The sequence below is a fragment of the Tachysurus fulvidraco genome, chromosome 9, assembly GCF_022655615.1.
Source record: "Tachysurus fulvidraco isolate hzauxx_2018 chromosome 9, HZAU_PFXX_2.0, whole genome shotgun sequence".
Taxonomy (NCBI): domain Eukaryota; kingdom Metazoa; phylum Chordata; class Actinopteri; order Siluriformes; family Bagridae; genus Tachysurus; species Tachysurus fulvidraco.
In genome coordinates, this window is record NC_062526.1 from 15,739,480 (window position 1) to 15,764,444 (window position 24,965).

Here is a 24,965-nt window from a genome sequence, read left to right on the forward strand (position 1 = left end):
ACGCCTCCAGCTCTGACTGCGCGTGCACGCTGCGCGTACCTGTGCTTTTCCGTTCAAATGAAGCAGACAGCTGAAGACGCACTTTTGAAAGACTACAACACACGCGTGTAAAAGCAAAGTAAAAAAAATCGCTCTTGGATCAAACATAAATAATTTTCTTTCCCATCGACGACATGTCCTGCATTTTAACGTAATTTTTATTGTTTATTTATGAAAGTAAAAATTATACTTATAGTTTTAGGGTGGCTGAGATTACAGACAGGGGGCTTAAGCCTCCATAAAAAGGTCTAGAACCGCCCCTGGTTGACACAACGCATTCGCCAGGAATCCTTTTTGACGCCGATTATTACAAACATCTCCCTCATATATGGCCATGTGTGTTCAGGAATGCCCTCGTTGTTAGTTATTTTAACATCGGTGACTCCCTCTGAATTAACATTAGCCATCCCTTTTGTAGGCGTCCAAAGTACAGTAAAAAGTACAGATATTTGTGTAAAAATGTAATGAGTAAAAGTAAAAAGTTGTCCGAAAAATAAATAGTGGAGTAAAGTACTGATACCAGAAAAATGTACTTAAGTACAGTAACGAAGTATTTTTACTCCGTTACTTCCCACCTCTGGAGGCCAGTAACAGGTCATTTACAACTCTAACCTCTGCTGTATTTGTGCAATGATAAGGCGTAAATCTTTAATGATACGTTTCATGAATATTATCCCTAGGTGTGTAGGTATGAGCATAACTGTCAGGACTTCTGCTTGTACATTCTCTGCCGGAACCTGCTTGGACATTCTCTGACATACTCAAATGATTGTAATTGGTTTAATTATTATGTGTATTTATTACCTTCACATTGCGGTTGTCTTTTGTGTTTTGCTTTTTCTTTCTAGTTATCTTGTATTTATTTTCCCTGTTTTGTGTTTTGTTAATTATATCTTTGTTTTTATGTGTTACAGTACCTTTCCTGACAGAAGAACTCCACCACTACAGACCCAGTGGGATTCTCCAAGCTTACCTGACGACTTGGTGAGCTGACTTTTGTTTTCTCTTGTTCTCTAGTTTTTTGGGGGTTTTTTCAATCAGGTTTTTATTTAGTTTAGTTGCTAGGATAAAAGCTTGGATACAGGGGTTTTTCCTAACATGCTGAAACAGGCCTTTGTGCAACCTGTACTAAAAAAAACCCCAACTTAGATCCGACTGACTTGACAAATTTTAGACCAGACTCTCATCTATCTTTTTTGTCAAAAATTTTAGAAAAAGTGGTGTTTAGTCAGTTACATGTTTTTTTAGAACAGAATATGATTGGTGAACTTAACCGAGTCCGGCTTCAGAAAGTATCATTCCACGGAGTCAGCCCTTGGATCATACACATCAAGAGCAACATCACTTATATGTGGTGTGCCTCAAGGCTCCATTCTGGCCCCCACACTTTTTTCACTTTACATGCTCCCATTGGGGATATTTTTAAAAGACACAATATAGCATTTCATTGCTATGCGAATGATTTACAAATATATCTACCGTTAACTAATAGCAATAGTCTAGAACCTTTAATGTCATTTCTGATATTAAAGCATGGCTGCTTCTAATTTCTTATACCTTAACAAAAACAAGATGGAGGTTGTAGTGTTCGGCCCTAGAGGAGCAAAGGGCGTAACAGAGTTTAATCTTAGCCCACTGTCAATGAAAGTTAAATAATGTGTTAAAAACTTGGGTGTATTCATTAGCTCTCTGAAGCTGAACACACAGATAAATCATGTTGTAAAGTCTAGTTTTTTCATCTGAGAAATCTGGCCAAGATGAAATCTTGTCTATTTTAAGAGTCTTGAAATTGCAATTCATGTTCTCATATCATCAAGACTGGACTACTGTAATTCGTTATATAAAGGAATTAGTCAAGCCTCTATCTTATGGCTGCAGAAGGTTCAAAATGCTGCTGCAAGATTATTCATGAATATTAAAAAACATGAACACATCACTCCGGCCCTGGTCCCCCTGCATTGGATTCCGGTACAGTATAGGATTGATTTTAAGTTACTTTTACTAGTATATAAATCTCTGCATGGCCTTGCACCATCTTAATTATCAGATTTGTTAACTGAACATCAAACGGTAAGAACACTGAGATCAACAACTCACAATTTGCTTAAAATTCCAAGGACCAAGTTAAGCCGGATAGGGCTTATTACTGTTAATGTGTGCATTGCTATTATTAAAATTGTATTTATTTCTTTTTTATACTTAGATGTTGTACACATTGCACATTGGTCAACATGTGTTGTTTTAATAGTGCTATACAAATTAAGTTGACATTGACATTAGTTTTAGGCACCGCCGTGTGCTTTGCTCCCTCCACCTGCCTCACCATGTGCCTTGCTCCAGCCTAACTGCCTCTTCGTGTGCCTCATTCCTTCCAGCTGCCTCGTCATGTGCCTTGCTTCCTCCACTGCCCTTGTCATGTGCTTCGCAGGATTTGCATGTCGGGAGCAGCACCTTGACGGGGAAATAGTGCCAGGACTTCTGCTTGGACATTCTCTGACAGAACATTAGGGGGTTTTCCAGCAGTGTGTTTTCTGTCACATGTCTTGTCTTACTTACCTGGTTGTAATTTGTTTAATTATTATGTGTTTTTATATCCATCGCGTTGCTTCACGGAGTAGTCCTTTGTCGTCTTTTGTGTTTATGATTTTTGTTTCTAGTTATTGTGTATTTACAGTATTTTCCCAGTTTTGTGTCTTGTAAATAAATCAAGACACTTTGTTTTTAACCATTATCCCTGTGTTTGGATGTGTGTATATCCCCATCATTCCTGACAATAATTGCTTTGCCACAACCTTTTCTGGGATCTTGGAGATAAAGGTTTGACATTGGCCTATAGTTGGATAACTGGCTCTGGTCAAGGTCAGTTTTTTTTTAATCAGAGGTTTGATAACTGTTAGCTTCAAAGATTTCGGCATATAGCTAGTGCTAAGGGAAAAATTTATTATTGTTTGAAGGGGTTTGATAGCTACTGATAATATCTGTTTAAAAAAACATGTGGGTAAGGGATCCAGTATGCAAGTTGATAATTTCGAATAAGAAATCAGTGAAATTAAGTCAGTCTCTCGAAGGGGAGTAAAACAAGTGCTGATCAAAAACAGAAATATTATCTACAGCATTATCTATCAAATTGTTTGGTATTTAATTAACCATCTGAATTTTCTGCCTGATGTTATAAATTTTTCCACTGAAATATTACATAATGTCATTAATGCTACAAATCGATGGTGTGCGCTTTTCAACAGTGGTTTTTATTCATAGTTACTTTTGCTATAGTATTAAAAAATAGTTTTCTTTTTGTTATCTTAAATTCGGGTGGAGAAATACACTCATCTAGCACCACTATGAGAATTTTTTGTAGCTATTAAGGCTTTTTTCCATGCTAATTGAAATACTGATAATTTAGTTTGATGCCATTTACATTCTAATTTCCTAGCTGATTGTACTAAAGTTCATGTGTAGCCATTGTACCAGGGTGCTAGTTTTTTCTCTTTGATTACTTTCCTTTTTGGTGTAGCTACAATATCTATGGTGTAGTGAAACACTGACTCTAAGTAGTCAGTTGCCTGATCAAGTTCTGTAGAGTCAGACGGCGATCCAATAATGGATAATTCTGAAATAAATGTATGTTTGACATGGTGATGTGGCAAATTGCAAATATCGTATCCGAAGCGCATTTTAAACTAAATGAGATAATTGTCTGAAATAGCTTCCAACTGAGGCAGTGTGACCATATTTTCTATATTTATTTCAAAGGTTAGAGTGAGTTTAAGAGCATGACCTCAAGTGGGTCCTATTACATTCTGGTTAACTTCTATGTAATCTAAGATGGAAACAACTGCTGTTCTTAGAGGGTCTTCTGACTTAAAATTAACCTCCTAAGACCCGAGCTTTGGTTTGGCCTTGCATTTTAGATGCAGTGATGTCCACGTATGTGGACACCAGGTCGTAGGAGGTTAATCAAAATTAATATTAAAGTCTCTGACAATTAATACTATGTTTGAAATTAAATCTGCAAATTCACAGAGGAATTCAGAATTTTGTCCAGGAGGTCTGTAAATAACATTTAGAGGAATTGACTGTATGTGTCAAGACTCAGCCCAGACTTTGGCGATGTGCTTTTGTTGATGTTTTGTGTCACGTGTCTGCCCCACCCTTGTTTCTTCCTCCCCGCTTCTGCCCACTTGTTCCTCATGTCTAATTGTCTTGTCTATTTAGCCGTGCCACGTTGCCTATGACAGTGCGGAATCGTTGTCTTCTAATGCGTTTTGTGATTTTATTTAATAAATCCTGTTTCTTTTACACTGTCCTGCATTTGGGTCTGTTTTATCCCCGCGTCCCTGACAAAAGGATTCCGCCACTTTAAGACCCAGCAGGATAGCTTCAACCTGGACCGATTCAGTGGGAGCATTTTCTTTCTTTTTCCGGACTGTTTTTCTGCCCTGGATTTTGTTGTTTTTGTGACATCGGTCCGCATTTTTGCAGTGAGGGACGACGCTATGCTTCCAGTTTTCCACGGGGGGCACCCCCTCACTTCCTGTTTGCGGGCCATGTCACCAGCCCGAGTTTTGTTTTGTTTTGTTTTTAGCGGTGTTTTGCCCCATGGATATTTTTTGTTGATTTTTGCTCTGTGGAGGAGGATTTTTCTGGTTTCCTGGGTCTGGTTGCGGTGCGTCAGGGTTTGTGCTCGGCCCTTCTGCTCGGCTATGGACGTCGCTCGGCCCTTCTGCTCGGCTGTGGACATCGCTTGGCCCTTCTGCTTGGCTGTGGATATCGCTCGGCCCTCTCTGGCTGCGCCACCGTGTGCCTTGCTCCCCCACTTGCCTTGCCGTGCCTTGCTCCCCCCACCTGCCTTGCCGTGTGCCTTGCTCCACCCACCTGCCTTGCCGTGTGCCTTGCTCCACCCACCTGCCTTGCCGTGTGCCTTGCTCCCCTAACCTGGACCTTGTCGGGACTGTCATTAAGATGGATTGGCGCGTCGGGAGCCGCACCTAGAAGGGGGGTACTGTCAGGACTCAGCCCGGACTTTGGGCATGTGCTTTTGTTGATGTTTTGTGTCACATGTCTGCCCTGCCCTTGTCTCTTCCTTCCCGCTTCTGCACACCTGCTCTTCATGTCTAATTGTCTTGTCTATTTAGCCGTGCCATGTTGCCTATGGCAGCGCGGACTCCTTGTTTTCTAATGCCGTCTCTTGTTGCATCCTGTGTCATGTCTTGGTTCCTGTTTGGTGTTTTTTATTTAATAAATCCTGTTTTCTTTAATGTCCTGCATTTGTGTCTGTTTTATCCCCACATTGCTGACAATATGTCTTTCTTGCTTGACGCCTAGCTTATTATCAGGAATAACTGCAACACCTCCTCCCCTGCCTGTTAGGCGTGGCTGATACATATCTATGGTGGGCTACAGTATATCAGGTGGGCAAGCTTCATTTAATGTAACAAACTCATTTTGTTTAATCCAAGTTTTGTTGAGCATAGAAGACAAAACTTCTGATCAGTATTTAAAAATATTTAAAACTTGGGAAACAGACAAAGCCTCTATATTGTGAACCCTTGAAAATGACTCATTGCAGCTAGCAGACGGTTGGATCAGCCTGCTTGTCTGCTCCCTGGCCCTGGCTCTGGGTTGTCACTGATTAACCAGGCCTGTTCATAAACTATGTGCTATGCTGCAAGAAATATGAACAGCACCTTCCCGAGCGGGATGGACACCGTCCCATCCTGTCAGGCCATTCTTGCCCTCAAAAATGCTGCAATTATCTATGAAGCCCACATTATTTTTAGAGCACCACCTGGACATCAACAGTGACCATAACCTGCAATAGGCTACATCGCCACACAGCATTCGGATGGGGCATACTACAGCATCTGACATCACTTTTGCTAATCTAAACACCTCTACAATATTACTCTTACTAACCTATGACTAATGAAGGTGTATATAGTTAGCTTCTACATGGAAAACTACCTTCAAGTACCTATGCTTGCGTAGAACACTAAGTTTACCTGCTTTGTCTGGCACCATGGCTCACAGAATACACCTAATCAGTGCTCATGGAGCCAATAAAGACCTAGTTAATTTTCCATGGCTTAAGATAGAGTCTCCTATCACCAGACCTCTTTCAGGTTTCGCAGCAGATGCTTCACTAAGGAGAGCATTGCTTGACTGGATGCACACCTCTAACACTGAAATGTTCTCCATCAGAGAGCTAACTAACATAAACAAAATTATTTGCTTATCACAAGTAAAATTAATACTAATGATGGAGGAAGAATTGCTAAACATCCTGCAGCTCACACACTAGACAAGATGAATGTTTGCAATACTTAATGATTACGTAGCTTTGACTTGAAAAAGATCTGAATATTAAAAAGAGTGTTTAATCTGCTAGCTGCTTGAAGACAGGAAACAAAAAGCATCTCCAATAAAATGAACTGCAATAGGAAAGTAAAAAATCTAATAAACAAAAGTGACAGTGTAAAATATTAACCAAAATGAGAAAATAAAAACAATATACTGTAAAGACTGAGACAGACACGAAACCCACGAGTCATTTAAGAAATGTGTTGTGTAGTTTTTGGACTTATCTAAGCTCATGCATGGCCTCATCATCTGTACCTGTTGTAACATAGATGAGGTTCAGACACCAAAGTGAGATGTTTTTTGGTTAAACAGTGAGTGGATTCAAATCATAACCAAATTGTTCATCAATTAAAAGTCAAAATTTCAATTATAATTAAATAAAAAACAAAATACACTAAAGTTAACACCGAACTTAGAAAAACAAGTAGTTTAAATTAAATGTGTATGTTTTGCAAAAAAAAATTAGCTGAGAATAAGCTGTTTATCAGACACAGGTGGTGAAAAAAATCCAGAATGATGGGAACCAAAGACACTTAATGTTTGGTGTAGCAGAGGTTTGATTACATTGTCCACGAAGAATGAGAAATAATGGTGTCTGGTAAGTGACAACTTTCCAGGAGGAAAATGTGGTGAAAATGATTTGTAATAATTAAAGGCGCAGCTTAGGGCATAGCACTTGAGTAGCTTGTGTAGGATTTTTGAGCCTTCAATAAACTTTGCTTTTACCCTGCACCATCCAGTCTGATGAGTATGAGATGAGTCTTTTCTTTTGTTTTTGTGTCGTTAGATTTGGCTAGTTGGGTCATTTTGGTGATTGAAATCAGATAGATTATTTTAGTGAATCGGGTTTTGTCTAGGTGATTTATGCCACAAAGGCTAAAAATAATAGCAAGAATTCTTTCATATTTTTTTTCCATTTTGCAGCAGCACCAAAAAGCTGCTTACAAAAAAAAAAGGATTTTACACCTGCAAGCGATTTTTTTTGTCATGCAATTTCTTAGTTTATGTGCATACACAAAATTTCAATCTAGAATCCATGGAAACTTTTATAAATAAGGCCCCAGGTGTTTTGCAACCAGATCTTGATTAGCTTGTCATTACATAACCTTTGGTGTATCCTTGACTTGTGAAGTATTGAAGTAAACTTATTAAACTTATTGAACTTGTTTTGGATTTTCTTTCTGTGATAAAAATCCTTTATCTCACACCCAGTTCCTTAGTTCACTGAGTTATGCTAATTTACAAACCTGCGACTTCTAGGCAGTTACTAGTATGTTATTGGTTGAATTGGTTTTAAAATAGTAATGGTAATTTCAATTCATTAAATTTTTATGAATCTAGGATTCATTCCATTGTTAAAAGGTAAAAAAATCAAAGAGATTTATTTCTTTACATCCAATTTAGATTTTTGAAAATAGTCATGTGACTAAATTGTTTTATGATTGGTTACATGCATTGGTTGCTATGACAGTATTTTCTTATTTCTTATTTACATGACTATAGACCCAGTGAACAAACTGTCAATGTACAAAAGCTACAATGATATTTGTTATAGTGTTGTTTGGATTTCAAGTACAGTGTTACCAAATGTTCCATAATATCACTGGTATCAAAGTGCATAAATCCGTGTCCGAAACTCACAAATCCTTCCTGAAGCACACGTTCACATTGTTTATAGAAAAATAGATGGAATTCAGCAAAACAAGCAAAATGAATCCTGCCAGGCTAACTGCAGGAGAAAGCCTCTCCTTGTTCCTGTCACAACACGTCACCTGTTTGTCGAAAATAAGTGGCTCCAAATGCAGCCCCAAGCCACGAAGCCATTCCACTGATTCTTATCCAATTTGTGTCCTGTACAAATGCAACACACCTCATGCACCCACTGAACAGAACCAGAATCTGGGATTTGTATTTCAAATGATGTCAAGTCTGCATGGTAAATGGAGATTGGTGCTACTTTTCAGCCTCCAAGGCCCACAGCGTTGAGAGGGCTGGAGAGCTAATAGACAGACTGGTAATCCCACCCATCCTCTGAGAGCTCTGCGACAAACGGACAAACAAAACTCATGCTGCACATATTAGCGTTATCTGTCTTGTTGAGATAAGTGGGTGAGAAGAGCCAGAAAATGGATGTAATAACACTGTTTGAATTTATGTTTCTAATTTGAAGTCCTTTATCAGTACAGGTGTAGGTTGAGTGTGCAGCTGTAGGCTTTATACATGGACACTGCACTCTTTTCTTTTTATAATTATAAAAAAAACAAAAACAAATGTCTGTATATTTTAAGTATATGTCCTTTACTCTACTAGCTAGCAAGCAAGTTGTTATATTATCTCAGGCCCATCTGAACACCGATACACTGTGAGAAAATAAGGCTGATCACCATCAGTCTGGAATAATATTAACATTGCCATAGAAAATACAGGTCCTGGAGACTGGTGTAAATTCAATTATAAAAACTCCAACAGATTAATAAATAATAATACTAAAATAAATGTGTATAATATGTTATTTCTGCATATTGGAATATGATTATCTCTGGAAAATTTCAAGGATCTTGGACGATTCATGAGAATTATAAATGTATAAACCAAATCAAGCATGTGGTGTGTGTGTGTTTATGTCTGTGTGTGTGTGTGTGTGTGTGTCCTTCTATGTTTTCTCCTGAGTAAAAAGCAAGCCTCAGTGTGACCGCCTTTGACGTGCTGTCCATCAGAATTCACTCTGTCCTCTGTGAAAAAGGAGAGGGTGAGAACATGGTCTCTGCTAGCTAAATTCTGCCTTGCAGGCTCTCATCTGATTGATGTTGGCTGTCTTGTTCCAAGCAGGCCTGTTTTTTTTTTTTCAAGTCAGGCCATATGTTAAGCGCATACAGCAGGTGTATATATTGGGGAAAAAAATCATTTAATGTCTAGAATCCATGTGCATAAGTGAAGCCGAAAAACATTGCCGGTGTAATGAAAGTACTGACTAGCACTGTTTTGTATGAATTATTTACGCATACACACACACACACACACACACACACACACACACACACACACACACACACACACATATAAATATACATATATATATATATATATATATATATATATATATATATATATATATATATATATATATATATATATATATATATACAGTTTGTGTGTGTGTGTGTGTGTGTGTGTGTGTATGCGTAAATAATAATAACACACACACACACACACTACACATCCATCCACACACACACACACATAAATATATATATATATATATATATATATATATATATATATATATATGCAGTTTGTGTGTGTGTGTGTGTGTGTGTGTGTGTGTGTGTGTGTGTGTGTGTGTGTGTGTGTGTGTATGCGTAAATAATTCATACAACACACACACACACACACACACACACACACATATATATATATATATACGGAAGTTGAGTTGTCATGGGAGATGTTTTCACACACACACACACACACATAAACTGTATATATATATATATATATATATATATATATATATATATATATATATATATATATATATATATATATATATATATATATATATATATATATATATATATACAGTTTGTGTGTGTGTGTGTGTGTGTGTGAAAACATCTCCCATGACAACTCAACTTCCGACAGAGCTAGTCATCATCAGAACACTAGTCCACTATTTCCAGCCCACTTGTATTCACTCGTATTTGATTTTGATTGGTTCTGATTTTTGCTCACCTATTGACAATCTTTTGATGATTCTCTTTGTAAGTTGTTTTGACTGATGATTTAGCTTTGATTGTGTTTTGTCTCTTTTAGCTTCCGCAGTTACTAAATACTCTCCACTTGGATCTTACGTCTTTCACACACTTCAGTCACAAAAAAAAATTATTAAAATAAAAATGCATTATATGAATATGTGAAACAACAAATAACTAGCAGACTGTTAAGCTAATTAGTTTTTGCTAATAATCACTGGATAACCTTGAATTGTTTAAATAAATCCTTCTTCTTCTTCTTCTTCTTCTTCTTCTTCTTCTTTCGGCTTTTTCCTTCAGGGATCGCTACAGCGAATCATCTCTCTCCGTCTATCCCTGTCTTCTGCATCCTCAACACTTGCACCTACTACCTTCATATCCTCATTAATTACATCCATATACCTCCTATTTGGCCTTCCTCTTTGCCTCCTGCCTGGCAGCTCCATGTCCAACATTCTCCTACCAATATACTCACTCTCCCTCCTCTGAACATGTCTAAACCATCTTAATCTGGCCTCCCTAACGTCCAACATGAGCTGTCCCTCTGATGTACTCGTTCCTAATCCTGTCCAATCTTGTCACTCCCAAAGAGAACCTCAACATCGTCAGCTCGGCTACCTCTAGCTCAGACTCCTGTCTCTTCTTCAGTAACACTGTCTCTAAACCATACAGCATGGCTGGTCTCACCACTGTCCTGTACGCCTTCCCCTTGATTCTTGATGATATTTTCCACACAGAACTCCTCCCACCTTTCTCCACCCTTTTCAACCTGCCTGCACTCGCTTCTTTACCTTTTTCCCACTCTCTCCACTACTCTGGACTGTTGACCCCAAGAACTTAAACTCCTTAACCTTCTTCGCCTCTTCACCCTGTAACCTTACTGTTCCACTTACCCCCTTTCATTCACACAAGTACACATGTACTCATGTCATCTGCAAACATCATCGTCCATGGAGACTCCTGTCTGACCTCCTCTGACAACTGGTCCATCACTATAGCAAACAGGAAGGGGCTCAGAGCCGATCCCTGATGCAGTCCCACCTCCACTTTGAACTCCTCTGTCTGACTTACAGCACACCTCACCACTGTCCTGCTCCTCTCATACATGTCCTGCACCACTCTGACATACTTCTCTGCTATTCCTGACTTCCTCATACAGTACCACATCTCTTCTCTTGGCACCCTGTCATACGATTTCTCCAAGTCTACAAACACACAGTGCAACTCCCTCTGACCATCCCTATACTTCTCCATCAACATTCTCAGAGCAAAAATTGCATCTGTTCTGCTCTTTCTGGGCACGAAGCCATACTGCTGCTTACAAATATCCACTACCTTCCTCAATCTGGCTTCCACTACATTTTCCCACAGCTTTATTGTATGGCTCATCAACTTTATCCCCCTATAGTTGCTGCAACTCTGCATGTCACCCTTATTCTTAAAGATCGGCACTAACACACTTCTTCTCCATTCCTCAGGCATCCTCTCACTCTCTAAAACCCTGTTGAACAAACTAGTTAAAAATTACACTGCTGCCTCTCCTAGACACTTCCAGACCTCTACCGGGATGTCTTCAGGACCAACTGCCTTTTCACTTTTCATCCTCTTCAAAGCCTTCCTGACTTCATCCTTTCTAATCTTATCTACTTCCTGTTCCACAGAGTTCACCCCTTCTACGCTTTTTCCCTCTCATTTTCCTCATTCATCAGCTCCTCAAAGTATTCCTTCCATCTCCTCTGTACACTCTCGTCACTTGTGAGCTCCCTTACATCTCTATCCTTAATAATTCTAACTTGCTTCACATCATTCCCATCTCAATCCCTCTGCCTAGCTAACCTGTACAAGTCCTTCTCTACTTATCTAGTGTCTAACTTAGTGTACAACTCATCATATGCCTTCTGCTTGGCTAGCATAGTGTACAACTCATCATATGCTTTCTGCTTGGCCATAGACACCTCCACTCTGTGCTGTAATTCCTTGTATTCCTGTCTATTCTCTTCAGTCCTGTCCATGTCCCACTTCTTCTTGCCTAATCTCTTCCTCTGGATACTATCCTGAACTTCCTCATTCCACCACCAAGTCTCCTTATCTTCTTTCCTACTTCCAGATGACACACCCAGCACCTTTCTCCCTGTCTCCCTGATCACTTCTGCTGTAGTTTCCCAGTCATCTGGCAGCACCATCTGACCACCCAGAGCCTGTCTAAATTTCTCACATTCCTCCTTTTTCAGCTTCCACCACTTGGTTTTCTTCTTTATCTTTGACCTCTTTGTCTTACAGACCATCAGAGTCATCCTACACACCACCATCCTATGCTGTCTGGCTACACTCTCTCCCATTACCACTTTACAGTCACTAATCTCTTTCAGATTGCTTCTTCTACATAGGATATAGTCTACCTGTCTCCTCCTACCTCCACTCTTGTAAGTCACTCTATGTTCCTCCCTCTTCTGAAAATAAGTGTTTACCACAGCCATGTCTATCCTCTTAGCAAAGTCCACTACCATCTGTCCTTCAAGGTTCCTTTCCTTAACTCCAAACTTGCCCATTACCTCCTCATCACCTGTGTTCCTATCACCAACATGTCCATAAAAAAACACACCTATCACCACTCTCTCACCCGTGGGAATACTCTGCATCACCTTATCTAATTCACTCCAGAATCTCTCTTTCTCTTCTAACTCACAACCTACCTGTGGGGCATAACCACTAACAACATTCAACATCATCACTTCAATCTCTAAATTCAGACTCATCACCCTGTCTGACACTCTGTTCACCTCCAGAACATTCCTCACAAACTCCTCCTTCAGGACCACAACTACCCCATTTCTCTTACTATCAACACCATAATAAAACAGCTTGAATCCTGCTCCTATACTACGAGCCTTGCTACTCTTCCACCTGGTCTCCTGTACACACAGTATATCCACCTTCCTTCGCTCCATCATATCAGCCAGCTCTCTACCGTTCCCTGCCATAGTACCAACATTCAGTGTTCTTATTCTCAGTCCTACACTCTTGCCTTTCCTCTTCTCTCTCTGTCTGTGCACTCTCCTCCCTCCTCTACTGCTTCGACCAACAGTAGCCCAATTTCCACCGGCGCCCTGTAGGTCAACGGCGCCGATGGCCATCATTGTAAACCCGGGCCTTGAACGATCCGGTATGAAAAATGTAATGACAATTCGCATGGTTAAATTTGGCAATGTTTTACACCGGATGCCCTTTCTGATGCAACCCTCTCTATTTATCTGCGCTTGGGACCGGCACAGAAGTCACTGTACTGTGGCTAGATTAAATTGTGTAAATAAATAAATAAATAAATAAATGAAAACTCTACAGTCTTCACATGTACAGTAGTCACTTCCACATTTTTTTAGATTGTGTTACAATATCACAAGGCATATGTGATACATCAAGTTATACTGGAAATTTATGTTACACTTCATATTGTTTTCAGGTGGAGTTTTGTACAGTATGAGTGTTACAACAAAGCAAGACAGATGAGACTACATTTTGTGACTGTTCACTTTCTTAAACTTGCTTGCTTACAAAAGTTTAGATAAGGACGTACAGTATTTAACCCCATGAATCAAACCTATCTTGTATCTAGATACTAACTAAGAAACAATAAATATGATTTTCCTCACTGATCCTGCTATATAATATCTATAAATTTGTAAGAATTACACTCGTGTGTATCACTAGGATATCTCTTGAATCTCTTGTCATATTTCTCCCTGCCTAGGTCGAATATGTTGGGGTTGAAAAACCAGAATTGTTAGGGGAAGCCAACACAGGGGTATAAACAGTATTGGAATGCAGGCTTCATCTTGAAAACTGATCTAATATCAGTGATGTTTCTACCCTCAAGTTTGCTTTTAATCTTGGACTGAACTTAATCTCTCTCTGGCCTAGTGTGCTCTGTATATATCAATACGCTGCAGAACAGTCATGCCTAGACAGAAAGAGAGAGAGATAAAAAAAAAACCTCAGCTGCCTCTCTGGCTGAATGAGTCCCTGCTACGACTCACCTGTTCTTTAATTTCACCCCATGTTTCCGTTTCACTCTTTTCACTCAAATTAGAAAGAAGGAGTGGTGCATGTTTTATTTATCGGTCATGTTTTTTTGGTATTAAAAAAAATCCTGGAGGGTTGCTGCTTTTCCATATTAAAAAATGGTAGTGTGCACTTGCTGCTACATCAACTCCAAACATAAATTTGATTTATTAATCTACAAGAATGCTGTCTGACAGCTGTTGAAGTGTGATAATCGGTTTGAGTGCTGACATACGTGTTACGCATAAAATAAAAAAAATATCAGATTTGATGAATGTCTGTAAGAAAAATGGAAATTGTTAATTTTTCTATTTTATTTCTGTAGCTGTTTAATGCTGACATTTTAGTGAGCTAGATAAAAATATCAGTGTTTGGCATGTTAGTTAAACCCTCTAATCAATCATGTCATATTAAACACTTTGTCAGTTTTTTTAAGATGTGCTGAGCTAGACTGTGTAACCAGCCAGCCAATGGTCAAAGGACAATGTTCATGATTGTCAGAAAACAAAGCTGAATTCTGCCCTAGAATAAAACAAGAGCATACAGTATGTTACCTTTCATTTCTTGGTGTGATGTAGCAGTGTTAATTTTACCAAAGAATAGGTGATTTTTTTTTAATAAGACCATACCTAAGTGGTGTTCCTCTTCCATCTAGCCATCTTCTGTGCTGCTTCTTCTGTAGGCTTGTAGGTAACCTGGAATATACACCAGGGGTCTTGAAAACCGAGGACAGTGTACTTTATGATTTGAGTAAGTTTACAAAAAGTAGAGTAGCTTATTGTGTTAAAAAGAAATTCACAAAGCCTTCCATTGTGAAGAATGTCTGGTGTTGGAAAATGTGAAGCAGGAGCAATACACTATTACAAGTTAGACTGCTATTAGAGAGTTGTCAAATCAGGTTTTCCTTAGCATTTAAAAATGCTTATAAATAAAAAAAAGAAAAAAAACAGCAAATATAGGTGTTTGCTGTTATTTCCCCCTTAACCACCAGCCCACATTTTACACGTAAGACTAAGGAAAGCATTTTGATTCCACCCACCTTGCACCAAGACGATTGCCAGAGATTTTCTGGCATAGCAGTGATTCCAAAGTTGAAAACGAATTCAACTTTTAAGGAAAAAAGGAGAGCAATGCCAAGTGCTTTTTGGACAGCGAAGCTTGTGAATGCAAGCGGGGAGGATTTGATACTGAAGAACAGGCACTTTATCAGCACTTTGGTTTTTAAATAAGATGACTAAGAAAAAAGTAAGTAAAGAATAGGAATCATTCAGTATTTGATCTTTGTCTTAAAAAAATCCTGCATGTAGACAGATTGATGGTGTGTGTGGTACTAAATTGTTACACCTATATATTTTTATTGTATTGTCCTAATTCACACTCCTCAACACTAGGGGCAGTGGTATCACTTACATGCTGTACATGTCAAGGCTATTTACCAAAAAGTGCTGATCTCTGTAACTGCTAACAGTCACATGCAATAATAAATTCTTATTTTGCTAGCTGTGAGAAGCAAGTACTGTAGAAAAAGTCCTGGTACTCCAAGACCTTGGCATACCAAGCCTAGGCATTCCATCTTGTGAGAAGGCCCCCAGTACACTAGATTTGGGTGCCCTCATATTTTCATTTTCAAAACACTAAGATGTGAAATGAGGTCCATTAACTAATCTTCATATACAGTACATGATTGACTCCATCATTTCTACTTGTTTGGTCAATTCTAGACTCTCTTACCAGCTCAGAAGTTCTATATTTGATGCTTCACCTGATCATCTCAGAGAGAACAACAGATGTTTCATTTGCAGAATGTTCGTTGATGATGATGCTGACATGGCATGCTGGTTTGGTGGATCTAGACGCAAGTTTTGAGTCAGACGTGATTTGAGTGCCAGAGACCAAGAAGGCTTTTAGCCATTGCTGATCGGAATGAAAGGCCAAAAGAGAAGCTTGTAGTGTCTTCCAAGATAGATAAATGACCTAGAGTCAGATATGGCTCAGACAAAATTTATGGTGATGAATAGGAGGCCACATGCTGACAAATACCATAAGCCCCTTCATTTTATCTGAAGATTCTGGGTCATAAAGGCATTGGGATTCACAGTCACAGTCATCATGTTCATCTTTGTCATCCAAGCGTGGGCCAGTTCACAAGTAGCCACCCTGAAAATACAGATGACTCAAAGAGGCTTGAGCCAGCGAGGCAGCACTTGGTGCCAAAATTTCCAAGAGTGAAAATTTGGGACCTTGTGCTTGTGCTAGACACGCCAAGAGCCCAGAGAGGGTGAAATAAATTTCTCCCAAGGCATCTTTCATGCTGGAGTAACTGAGCTCATATCTTTGCCGATAAGTTCCCTTTGGATATGCTGGACAGATGATACGGGAGCAGTAAGAGTCATGTGAATCAGTTGTTTGACCTTTTTTTTACCTTTCACGTTGGTTTGCGTTGCTGCTACCTGACTAAGTTCCATAAGATCATCACATCACTCTTCCAGCGGGATCAGTGCAGTGATCATATCTGAACATACTTCCAGTAAGTCTTACTGCAAGTCTATAGATGTAGGTTATACAGACTTTAAAATGCCACTATTAGTTAGAAGAGGTAAAATAGATAGGTTTCCCGTCACTTGGAACCAGTGCTGAACATGGTAGAACTAGGGCATTTTGTAGTGTCAGATAGTCAACAAGTGAGGAAAGGTCATATAGATAGGGATTTAGATACCTTTTTACCTAAATTATAACCTAATTTATACCTAAATTTATATATTTATATAATTTTTTTTTAATGTATCATATGTCAAAAGTCATTGTGGCATTTACCACCTTTATTGCATATCATATTCTTTTGTCTATATTATGCAGCTATAATATGCGACATGCTAAATTAGGATTCTTTTTTTTTTTTTTTTGCATTAGTTTTATATGATCCCATGATCCAACAGTTGTATTCTTCTTCTGAAACTGCTTAGAAACTACAGGTCACTGTCAGAAGTCAATGGCTTGGACACTTTGTCTTGTGCGTCGTTTGATAAATGATGGCCATTGAGCCAAGCGTTTCTCATTGGAGAAAAAAGTGCATGCCACGAGTGTTTTTTACTGCTGGTTTTTAAATGCCAGGTTTTATCTCTGTTCCCTTTGTGTAAGTCGGAGGTGTTGATGCTGATTTAACACACTGTCAGGAGATGTTCTGGCACATAGCTCTAGTCAGGTTTGAGGTTTTCACTGGTTTTCTTTTGGTTCTGTTTGGTGGTTCATTAAAATGCACCGTGCCATTTTGTTGAGCCCTTGTTGTGTTCAGGTGATAATGGGACACTGACAAGCCAGGGTTCACAAAAAATATTATATATCACATATCCATTACCATACAGGAAGTAAAATATCACAAATATGTCTTTTTAACTCAATCTTTCTATTTCAAAGCTCATTTACTGTGCGAAAACACTTCAAATCAGCAGGTATTTCCTCTACAGTACATGTGCTTCATGTCTAATCAGTGGAATGTTTCAGTGGAGTAAGAGTTGTTTGAGCTGATAAACAGTTCACTCTAACCATAACCACACTTCTACCAGTCCTAGTCTAGCATATTCTATAAAGTAAATTTATAAATAGTAGTAATTAAGCTGAAACAAAGGGTGCTTTCACACCTATAGTTCGGTTCCTTTGGTCCGGACCAAAGGGTTCCTTTTCACACCACACTGATTGTTCTGTTCCGCACCAGTTGAAACAAACCAAAATGCAGTCATGTGATAACATCCACATCACTCATTGGCCACATGTCTTTGAGCGTATTTCCTAAACTGCTTCTCGATTGGTCAGAATAAACGTGCGGGAAATTTCAACGAAACTCCGGAAGTAAACAAAAAGAGGAAAATACAGGAAAATACAGCATACAGTACACCATGGAGAGACGACTGCACGCTGCAATTATGTTCGTGGTTGTAATCTACTACATTGCTTGTACACAGCACTCTATGCAAAGTCTTAATTTTCAGAATGAAGCGTGGATGCGGCTTGAAAATATCATTTTAATGCACTGCAAACGGCGAAGACACATCGCAAGACACTTCAGGAGGCGGCGAGCATTACTTTTGCAAAACTGTGACATGCTCATCTTCCGAAAATATTGCCAACGACCCACTACGGCAGCTGGTTTAGTCCAAAATGCACAATACTTTTTGCAGTTAGGTCTATTCAATCTCGGATCGTGTTCTCACCACAAACGAACCGTACCAGAGTTTGTTTGAAAGCGTACCGAGACCACCTCTTCAAGGAGGTCTCGATACACTTGTTTGGTCCGCTTTTGGTACGCACGCACCGGAGTTCGATTGCTGCATTGTCACCTGCCCAAATAAACCGCACCAAATGAGCAATCAAAAACTCTGGCACGTTTCAATCGAACTAAACAAGGCAGGTGTAAAAGCACCCAAAGATTGGTGTGTGCCTTCGCTGTAGCTTTGGAGGCAGAAAATTGAGAAAATATGACAATCACAGTTAAAGTGGAAAGTCTGAGTGGTGACCCCCTGAAAAGAGACCCATTGTCATTTTTAGTTGTAATATCTTCAATATTTGTTTTCCCTAATTGTTTATCTAATTTCTGAACTATTTAATCGGGGTTTTTTTAAATGTTAAAATCAGATCACTTTTCCTGGAAAAGTTTCTTCAAGCTCCACTGTGACTAAAATAAAATGCTGGTGGTAGTGTTTTTTAAGCAACTATGTTCCACCTGCCTTCCTGCTGCTTCCCATAGGATTGCATGCAAAATATTCATTGGCATTTATAAAAAGAACACCAAGTAGGATATACTTTTTTCATCTGCACCTTAGAAATCTAAAACATTTATTTATTCATTTGGTTTAAGTTATCTGTATCTGATTGAATTTGTGATGAAGTTTCTGCTGATTCTTGTCATGATTAAAAGATTGTTTTCCATTACATCTCTGATTGTGAGCACTGAAACACTTGAAAATTGGAAACAAGGTGTATTCCAAATGGCTGTTACTTTGAACCTCTGCAGTAACGGACCTTTTTCAGAGTTTTCACTGAGAAAGGATAAAGTCTTGGAAAACAGGACATAGTCTATCACTTTGGAATATTCTGCAGCCAGTAGTGTTGCAGCATTCCAACCAAATAATTAGAAGCATTACAAGTCTTGCAAACTGAAACTGTATGCTTATTCATTTTTTCATTTCTTCATTTATTCTCCTTCCCCTATTTTTCTATTTCTGCTGTTGCTTCTGGTGGCAAAAAAGCCAATCTAGACTTTCCTATCTTGAAACACATTTGTACCCCCTCGTTGGGGGTCTTTAGATATTCCCAAGCCAGTTGTGAGAGATAAATTCTTCAGCAGGTCCTCTGTCTGCTTTGGGGTCTCTAACAAGCAGTATGTTCTAACAGCTCTAACACAAAACATGAATGGGGACATCCATCAAAGTTGCTTCCAAGGAGGTATTCATCAAAAGTGCCTAAAACATTAGCTCCTCTAAATCCAGACTGATTTTCTCCGGCAGCAAAGTGAGATTCTAATGCTTTCAAAAAAATTCAACCACAATTAAGATTTCCATGGCAAGGGTCTTTTCTACCAAAAAACATCCTTCAAATGCCTGCCATCCAATTGCCCTGGCACCTGGCATACCCTTACAAAACTAACTGGGTTATGTCATACAGTAGGCCTGGTCACCTGGTGCATGGCTGCAGAGACCTGGCTCCAATCTTGGGTACTGGTAACCATAATCCATGTGGCAATTCACTTCCTTCTTGTACCTTTCATGTCAGTCTGTAAGTTTGGATTTGTTGGGCTCTTCAGATCTGTTCACCAAGAGTGGCCAAAATGACAGCATATCTCATTATGACAACACCAAAAACCCTAACCCTTTATCCCCATGACGAGATCTCGTTCCATGAAGGCAACAATTAAAATAATTTCTCAGTTTCTCTCTTATTTTTTAAACACCATTCCAATGTAACAAATACCTTCTTTAAAGCCTGAGCTTCTAAATAAGAAAAATATACAATATGTGTTTCCAAAGTCTGATTTATTCACAAAACTTTAATTTTTCCGTAAAAGTTTTTTTTTCCATATTGAAATGTATAGTATTAAGGATGAAAACTGATCAAAACATCTGTCGTGTCAACATGAAACCAAATTTTGCCTTACAGTTTAATATGTTGGATTGAAAGAGCCAACATTCTGTTTTGCTTTAGAAGCTTATTATTATTATTATTATTATTATTATTATTATTATTATTATTATTATTATTATTGCACCATTTTTTATTAATTGCTACTCTTCCTACTTCCTCTACTGGAACCGACAGAATTTTAGTTTTTCCCGTAGCCGACGATGAAATCCCAAAATCTCATATAGACTTGAATGTGGAATACTTAAAATTCCTCTAAACTCTAACACATGCGTGTGCAGAGCTCTATATATCTATTGATTCATTCAACATTAAAAATTGTATGCAATCTGATAATATTAAGTATTCACATGAAATGTCCAAACCCTCGATAGCCAACCAACTCAAAAAGTATTGCCACCACAAGGGTGATGTCACTCGACACAGAGTGACATCACGTGCAGCCCCACCCCCAAAATAAGCAAAATCTAAATTTACAGTGACGTGATATATTAAAACACAGTCAGCCCACTGAGGGGAACTACCTCACTATTATTCAGCTGTCGTCACGTGAAGTTACCTGATGTCATGTGAAAATCAAAAATTGGCACAACAAGGACATGTGATATATCAAAACACTCAGCTCATTGAGGGGAACTTCCTCACGGGTATTCTGATGATGTCCCCAATATAATCAGAATCACAGAATTACCACAACCTGGACATGTTATATATCAAAACACTCAGAACAATGAGGGGAATTGCGTCAAGGGTATTTGGATGATATCACATGCTCGGTTCCACTCGCCTGCAAATGTATTGGCACCCTAGCTGTCCACTAGCTTTCAAAAGCTTTCTGTCCATTTCCTCCAAAAGTAACACTGACCTTTATGTTCACTCACTTCCAAAAAGCACCAACCTTTACGAATACTTGCTTTGTCAAGCCAACATCAATGTTTGCAAATTTAGTTCTCTAGTTATAATCTCAGAAAGTTTGATTAATTTAGAAAGAACTTGTGTAAACCTAATGCAATATGTTTATTTATCCATAATGTATGCATTATACATATATGCATTTAGCAGACACCCTTATCCAGAGTGACTTGCAACTGAGGGTTAAGGGCCTTGATCAGGGGCCCATCAGTGGCAGCTTGGTGGACCTGGGGTTCGAACCCATGACCTTCCGATCAGTAGCCCAACACCTTAACCACTGAGCTACCACATATACATTACCCTTTTAAAAAAGCTGTTAAGGACTCTTCTTCTTCATCTCCTTCTTCTTCTTTTTTTTTTTGCACATATGCAAATCCTACATAATCGGCTGAATCCTCTCACACATGCCCGGCTTGTTCTGCAGAACACTGAGCTCTGAAAGGTGGAAGTTAGGCTGTTTATACTCATACCCGTCGCAGACGGGTTGCGCCTTAATTTGCACAGCACACCACTGCCTAATGATGGATGACAGCACTTCCACATTGACAGGAGGCCTAGGAAAGTTTATATGCTCACTACCTTGCTTTTTTGCATCTTTTTTTTGTGGTATCTCCAAGCAGTTCATGGTGCTCTCATTCAGCAATGTTGTGTTCCTTACCTCCAATGAGTTAGTGCAGTATGGTTGCATAAATTTATTTCGGGTTTGGGCTTTTACATAAATAATCAACAAGGTTTGGGGTGAGCGAGACTACCAGCAGAATTGGGCTTCACTATTATAAGCTACTATGTGACACAAGCTCATCCAGCATCCTTCTGTCTCTAAGCGTATCCTGATTTATTGGAAATTGAATATGAGTTATGCTAGCTAATACATTTTGCCTGATTTCACCGTATAATGAAATAAGCATGAATACATGAGACTGTGAATGACACTTTACCTCAATTTCAGTAATTAACTGCGGGGAAAAAAATTGCTCATTTCGCATGCTAATTCAATCTATGCAGTAAAATCTACTTCCGTATCCATGCCTGTCTTGCTGTTGCTCGTGCTACAGAGTGAAAGCTTAAGCTTTGTAAATCATTTAAATCTTTTGCATGATGTAAATGAACCAGGAGTGAGGCGAGTACTCAATTAACTAGCCTGTAATTGCTTCATCTTACAAATAGACTTGCCTCAAAAAGGAAACAAAAAATTACAGTTTAATTAAAGCAACCATGCAACTGTGTTTAATCGAGTGCTGGCAAACAGCTATTGTTAATCATCTACTAATCGCCCACAAAAGCCCATTTCAGAGCTCAGAGGGCTGCAAGAACAGGAGAGCATGCGCTACAAACATTAAACGACTTTTAATTCACTGCCTCCAAAGAGTTACTTTGTGTACAGACTATAATTATGGCACCTCAAGCATTTTAGGTAAACTTTAAGGTGTATATAAGAATAAACTAAATTTGCTAGTTTTTTTATTTAGTGTTCATCTATTTACAGTCATATGCAAACGTTTAAATGTTACAATGTTTAGGAACCCCAGACAATTTCCATGATTTTCATTATTAAATATTTGGGTGTTTGGATCAGCAATTTCATTTTGATCTATCAAATAATTGAAGGACAGAGTAATATTTCAATAGTGAAATGAGGTTTACAGTATTGGATTAACAAAAAATGTGCAATATGCATCAAAGCGAAATTAGACAGGTGCATAAATTTGGGCACCCTAACAGAAAAAATCACATCAATATTTAGTAGAGCCTCCTTTAGCTGAAATAACAGCCTCTAGATGCTTCCTATAGCCTGTAATGAGTGTCTAGATTCTGGATGAATGTATTTTGGACCATTCCTCCTTACAAAACATCTCCAGGTCAATTAGGTTTGATGGTTGCCGAGCATGGACAGCACGCTTCAAATCACCACACAGATGTTCAATGATATTCAGGTCTGGGGACATAAATGCCAGAGTAGATTTTGAGCAGTGTTTTGGGTTGTTGTCTTGTTGAAATATCCAGCCCTGGTGTAACTTAAACTTTGTGACTGATTCCTCAACATTATTCTCAAGAATCTGCTGACTTTAATCAGATTCCCAGTACCAGCACTGGCCACACAGACCCACAGCATGATGGAACCTCCACCAAATTTTACTGTGGGTAGCAAGTGTTTTTCTTGGAATGCTGTGTTCTTTTGCCACCCCTTGTTATGACCAAATAACTCAATCTTTTTGTTTCATCACTCCACAGCACCTTATTCCCAAATGAAGCTGGCTTGTCCAAATGTGCGTTTGCATACCTCGAGTGACTCAGTTTGTGGCGTGTGTGCAGAAAAGGCTTCTTTCGCATCACTCTCCCATGAAATTGTTGAACAATGCACAGTGACACCATCTGCAGCAAGTTGATGTTGTAGGTCTTTGGAGGTGGTCTGTGGGCTGTTTTGACCGTTCTCACTAACCTTCGCCTTTGCCTCTCCAATATTTTACGTTGCCTGCCAGTTCTGGCCTTAACAAGAACTGTGCCTGTGGTCTTCCATTTCCTCACCTGGTGTGTATTGAAATCGCATGTTTCTCCTGTGCTTTAGGGTTTCTTCCAGGTTCTCTGGTTTCCTCCCTCCTGTCCCAAGGACATTTGGGCTTTGTAGCCTGGTTGGCATATGGTGTGTGAATGTGTGTGTGAGTGTGAGTGTGTCACTGGGAAATCCATAGTCAGTATTTACAAAGCAGGTTTTTTGACATTCTAGGTTACTCCAAAAATAATGGAGTAACAAATGCATTCTGCAGTTGAGATATAACCCTTAAAATGGCACCCTGAATCCAGCCAGTTGATTGGGATGCATCAGAGAGTCCTGAAATTGTAATAAGAACAGTTCAGTCCAACAGAAAAAGTGAAAGATGAAGTATTTAATGCTTTAATTTAAATTGTCAATGCATTATTTAACTTGATCATGGGTTCAGAAAAAGCTCTTTGGTCAAGATTGGTGGTATTTATCTTACAAATAATGTTGTTTTTAAGTAGAAGTTACTCGTGTTTTTCTTTGCACTCTGTTTATTTAGAATGCATTCTTTTTTTTTATCTGCAGGCCACAACAAGCCTTTCGGAGCCACTGTTAAACTTATGAAGCAATGTGACAGCATGGGGTATTAAATACAGCACTGACAAATGACCAAATGTGGCAAACAATAGACTTGTTATTTTTGCTTATAACATTTGTATAATGTGTTCTGAATTCAACCAGTAGCATTAGATTTTGGGTGTCAGCCATTTTGAATTGTGCAAACACATTAGAGTATTGTCCCCAGCCTCTGAAGGACATCACAAAGTTTGGGAGCAGTACCCCCTTGTGGTCATAAGTATAAGGATATTTAAAAAATGCTAATGATTTTGCAGTTGTTTAGCCTATTGTCATGAAGCTGGTTAGCTGGTTAGATTCTGTGGATCATGCTAAAAACAGTGACACCAAATATGTCTTGATCGATGAAAACCTTTCTGGCATTTGAAATTTTTTGGCGAAGAAAAAAAAAACCCTTCACGGTTTGTCAGAAATTCACCTAACAGTCCATGACTCCATGTGCTCCTTGGCATAATGTTCTTGTAATAAATGGAATAAACACTTTTTCACAACAACCATTCTTAAGGGTGTAGTTCATACTGACATGATTATTTGGGTCATTTAATTTAGTGTTTGTTTGTTTTACATCAACTAATAAATGATAGTTACTTTGCTTA

General features: G+C 38.8%; 1 long non-coding RNA gene across 1 annotated transcript; it reads left to right on the forward strand.

The window, feature by feature from the left end:
• The first annotated feature begins 708 nt into the window (after positions 1–708).
• LOC125145423 lies at positions 709–2,715 on the forward strand. Its single transcript, XR_007143792.1, has 3 exons — positions 709–810; positions 954–1,023; positions 2,415–2,715. It is a non-coding gene; the product is annotated as an uncharacterized LOC125145423 (long non-coding RNA).
• The last annotated feature ends 22,250 nt before the right edge of the window (positions 2,716–24,965 follow it).